Source organism: Phoenix dactylifera, unplaced genomic scaffold (genome assembly GCF_009389715.1).
Source record: "Phoenix dactylifera cultivar Barhee BC4 unplaced genomic scaffold, palm_55x_up_171113_PBpolish2nd_filt_p 001130F, whole genome shotgun sequence".
NCBI lineage: Eukaryota > Viridiplantae > Streptophyta > Magnoliopsida > Arecales > Arecaceae > Phoenix > Phoenix dactylifera.
Window position 1 is genome coordinate 51,655 of NW_024068473.1, and position 5,685 is coordinate 57,339.

Consider the following 5,685-nt stretch of genomic DNA (forward strand, 5'->3'; position numbering starts at 1 on the left):
AATGTGACTTGATTGAATATGCTTGCAACTAAAGGATGCGCGGATAAGAGTTAAGCAAGCAATTTATCTAAGTAAGTAAGTGTGTTAGTTAGACAATAACAAGAAGCATTACAAACACAACAAACATATAGTGGTTCGGTGCACCCCAGCACCTACATCCACTCCCCAAGACCTCTTGGGAATTTCACTATAATCCTACAGATTACAGTTGGTTGTTTTACAAGCTCACAACCCAACTTGTTGTTTTACGAGCGCACAACGAACTCGGTCGGTTTTCCCAGGCTCACCGACTAGAACCTCCCCGATTGTTTTTCCGGGATCACAATCAAACCCTTACACCGTTGGTTTTGACCTAGGCTCACCAACAAACCTCTCACCGTTGGTTTTTCCTTTGGCTCACCAACAAACCTTAACCCCTTGATTCAATCCCTTGATTGAATCAAGTTACAAGATATTAAAAACAAAGTTTAAAACAAATCAAAGCTTCTTAAACAAGCAAATATAACAATATAAACAAATAGAGTAAAGAGAAGCCCTCAAACGAGTTTTGAAGATGGAGGAGCTCGGCTTCTTCTTTACTTGACCCTCTTCTGATTTGGCACGAAGTAGAGGATCACCGAGGCAGCACACGGATGGAGAGGAAGCTTTGGGATTCTCTTGGATGCTCTTCTTCTCTCTATTATGCTTTGGATGGCCCTTTTGTGCTTATGGGAGATTTTTCTTGTAATCTCTTTGGAATCTTTTCCCTAAATGTTCTCTCCCACTTCCATCACTTCTCCCCTAGCTCTCCTCTTGTTTTTATAGCTTTAGATGGCGTGGAAACAAGAATATAGCCGTTAGAGACAAAAATAGAGCCGTTGGACACAGTCTGCACCTCCTGACAATATTACCGTTGGGATCGGAGTCGACTCGCGCGATCAGGAGTCGACTCGCCTGTTGCAGGAGTCGGCTCGTGCTTTACTGGAGACGACTCGGCCACTATTCCAAATTTGAATTAAAGTGCATGCCTTGACTGGGAGTCGACTCGACTTAACCCGGAGTCGACTCGCCAACATCTGGAGCTGACTTGGCATTTTCGGAGTCGGCTCATCCCATGAATTCAGAGGACATTCTTTCTGATTTTCTTCCTCGAGTCGACTCGGATTCTCTTGGAGTCGACTCGGCTCTCAGAGCCCGAAAACTGATCCTCTGTATTTTTGGCTTGTCTGGTCTTGGAGTCGACTCGAACTTCCCCGGAGTCGACTCGGCTCTCAGTTTCCGAAACTCAGTCTTCTGTCATCTTGGTGTAGCGCTGCCTTGGAGTCGACTCGAGCTGTCTGGAAGTCGACTCGAATCTCAGAGTCCAAAAACAGCTCTCTGACTTTTTCCTTGTGTATCACTGAGAGTCGGCTCGCGCTTTCTTTGGAGTCGACCTGCCAACCATCGGAGTCGACTCGCGTTCCACAGGAGTCGACTCGAATCTCAGGGTCGAAAATCGCTCTCTGACTTTTGCCTTGTTTTCCTTAGGAATTAACTTGCCAGCTATTGGAGTCGACTCGAGTTCTTCAGGAGTCGACTCGCCTCTCAGGGTCCAAAATATCTTTTCTGTCTTTCTGTCTTGTTACTCCCTGGAGTCGACTCGTTCTACTCTGGAGCTGACTCGACAAGCATCGGAGTCGACTCGAATTCCTCAGGAGTCGACTCGAAGACTATTCTTTTGAATTTTCCTTTGAATTTGCTCCTCCAATTTGAATCCTTTGAACTTGAGACTTGGGCCAATAAATTGTAGCTTTCTTCCAACTTTTCTTGAGAGCTTTGGAGGCCTTCTTGTGTTCTTCCAACTTGTTATGTTTCTAGCAAAATAAATATCTTTCTTCTTGCAACACAAACATTAGTAATTATACTTCAAGATTTTGTGATCATCAAAATCAATCTTTAAATCAATCCTTGGGTCATCAGTCTCTCCCTTTTTGATGATGACAAAACTTGGAGTATATGCAATATAAAATATATTGTGTTCTAGAAGTAATACATAGCTAAGTTGCATGAAGTGGAAAACATATATATGTAAAAACATACTTCATGATAATGCTTTAGATTTAATCAGCTTAACACAATCAACATATTTTAATTTAAGCTGATTTGTATTCAATTCAAAACATAAAGCATTATGAGCATATACTTAGATATTTCTTCCCCTTTTTGACAACATCAAAAAGTTAGTGAAACATTAAGCACAAAGATAAGAATACTCAAATATTTCTTTTTCTTATTGTACTCTGATTTGCATGTCAAATTATTGCAAGGATATGAATCATATAAATCAAGTCAATAATGTTAGAATCAGATTAAGAAGCATAGATCAGAGCCAATTAAGATAATTTCAGAGCAGAACATATTGAATGTGATTTCAAGAAGTTTTCTAATTTGATACCACAGATAGTTTTCTAATCAAGTGTAGGTGGAATCTTTCTTAAGTTAATTCAAGAAGTACCACAAATGATATTCAAGGAAAACACGAATGGAAATCTGCCCTCTCTTCAATAATAAGTATGAAAGCTTGTTTATTTAAGATCTTTTGCCCAATCTATTAAGTATTTTATCAACATGAGAGCAATTTAATTAATTTTCAGAGTAAAAGATCAAAACTTATATACTTGAAAAACATATTATCATGTTGGATCATTAATTCTTAATGACTTCAAAGTTCTTTTATGATAATAAGAGCATTGGGGCACAAATACCAAAATATGAATTTATGCAGTTTTTGATACATCTTAGAGCTCTTTTAAAGACTTTCTTTTATTCCTTTAGAACATAAAATAATGAATTGGCACAAAAATTGAAGTTCTAAAGAGCAAGTCAATTAGGACTCATTAGGGAATTCCAAAATAGATTTTCTACGAGATACTCAAGAAAATTTAACACGTTATTCTCCCCTTTTTTTCATTAAATTAGAGGCTCTTAAGATCAACTATTTGAATTGCAATTTGGTTCATGATTTGTATATTAACCAAATAACATGCCTCAAGGTGTATCATAAAAATTTTCTTTCTCCCCCTTAATTGATCATTCCATTTAAGAGTTTAGAATTTTAAGATATTGTTCAATAAAATTGTCAATCTCAAAAATATGTTTTCTATAAGTTTCATCTTATTTTCATAAGATTCAAGGTGTGAGATAAGACAACCTTTATAGAGCTCATCTCAAGGTATAAACTTATAATTAAAGCAAGTATTGTAATATAAGGAGGTTCATCAAAATCAATCCATAAAAATCAGGTTATGCTTCAAATTGAAGTAACTTTAGGATAAGATACTGAATATCTAAAGCTCCCCCTCAAAAGATGCATTCTTCTTTAACCATTTTTAATTGTTGAATTTCAGATTTTAGTGATAAACGTGAATAACACTGAAATTCTATGATATCGAGAACGTAGAGTAATCTAGTATTATTCAAAATTTGTAGCAATTACTCTTTCTAATCCTTTAAGAAAAAGTTATGCTTTCTCTTAATCTTAGAGAAAATGTATAGAAATATTAATCAGAAAATGATTCATTTTAAGCTCAGTTTCTTTCAAAAGCATTTACATTTTCTTTCTTTTAAGAATCATTTGAGTGAGCTGAAATATTTCTAGCTTTAAGATCATTCACTCTATATATATATTCTGATGAAAGTCTTTAAGAATGTAGGAGAGAAAAACATATAGATGATCATTGAGGTATGTGTATTTATAGAAATCAATTTCTTAATCACAGTTTTTCAGCAATGTATACATGAAGCTCAATAAATTTTTTAAATATCAAAATAAAATCATATATTTAGAAATTTTTGTTTGCAATCAAGATCATCGAAAGACACATCATTTGGACCAATATTAATACACTTTGAAGATAAGAAATGATATGTTTCGGATGCGTATCGGAGCAATCAACCAAGGTATCAAAATTAATTCTGTTTTTCTAAAATTAAGATTTTAGTTAGAAATCATATTGAGTTTAAGCTTTTATACAAAATCAGATTCTGAATTTCATAGAGATTTTCAATAGAGGCTTTTAAGGTCATAATTTGAGATATGGATCTTCCACATTGTAGCTCATCTTAAATCATTACGATTGAAGACACGTATTTCAAACATATAAGAGCATATTCAGAATATTTGTATTTATGTTTAGCACAATCTATACCAAAGTTAAGCAAGTTGAAGGATAAAACAAAATCAATTCATTTTGCCTAAATAGAGATATCCTTCTCTTCTCCTTTTTACAAATTTATTTAACTTTCAGATTTTAACGATGATTGTGAATGACAAATCTGAAATTTCTTTTCAATAAAACCAAATAAAAGATGTTATGTAGCATTTCAAACATTCAATCAAATCGTCTAAGTATGAAGCATTACAAAATATTGAGAACCCATAATTCAAGGCATCATGCCACATGCAAAATATATTATGTGTTAAGTCATGCATTAAAATAATAAGAACAAACATGTCAAGGATCAAAATCAATTCTTTTCAAATAAACTCCCCCTATTTAAATATAATCTTACATCGATTTCATCCTTAAATAGTGTTTTCTAGCGAAAAAGAAAAAATGACTTGATTCTTCTTATATACCTTCATTAACTTTGTTTTTCATTTTTACTTTCTTATGCTCTATACTCTATTTGCTCCCTATCCGGTGAAGTTGGAAAGGGGCACGAGGTACTACCACTAGCCTCCCTCTTGTGCCGTCCCTAATATGCCCTACACCGAATAGTTGGGTCAAATAGTGCCGGGTACTACCACTAGCCTCCCCATTGGCACCATCCCTATGATGAGCAATATAGAAAGGTTAAAATGTTCACTTCTAACTCTCCCTGTTTGAGTGTAATTAATTACAGATTTTATCCCTTCCAAACGTCTCACAAATGTCCCGAATATATTATGCTTGTTTTGCCTTTCCTTAAGATTGGAGTATTTGCCTTTACTCAGATTTTACTTCTCTTGAATAATATCCATTATCTTTTGTTATTCTCAAGTAATTCACTTGAAAGAGCAGAATAAAAAAAATAATCAAATGTATCATATATAGGTATATCATGCAAACAACATTTTCATTATGCTCAAGAATTCATAGCTTCTCACAAGTCATTTTAAATCAAAATTTTAAGTGTGAACTTGTGTATTTCATGGTTATGACATAGGCAAAGATATATTTTAGTTTGGGCAAACCATGAAACAATTTCTAAAAGTATAAGTTAATCAATATATATACATATAGACATGATGATAAGAGCACACTTCGGACCGTCCTGGAAACAGGTAGAGAATAAGGAACTTGACCCTAACCGCGACCTGCCGGTAGAACCAAAGTTATCAAAAGAAGCGTGACCCTAACCGCGACCTGCCGGTAGAACCAACACTATCAAGTTCTAATCCAAGAACAAAGGTGAAGCTCTCACATAAGAGAAACTCTCAAATTTCATTCATGCGTTCTCCCCCTCTCAAGTACAATCAGGTGCTATTTTAAGGCTGAAATGGCTTCAAAGAGAAGCAACTCCTAGGAAATTACATAGCACTACTTATCATGCATTTTCCAAGGCTGCATTTACCAAGGCTTGGAAAAGATGCATGTTACACCTACTCCTAGAAAAGTAACCAGAACTTAGGAAAAAGATCCCAAAGTAATTATAGTGACTTTGGGAACTACAAGAAAGTCTGAA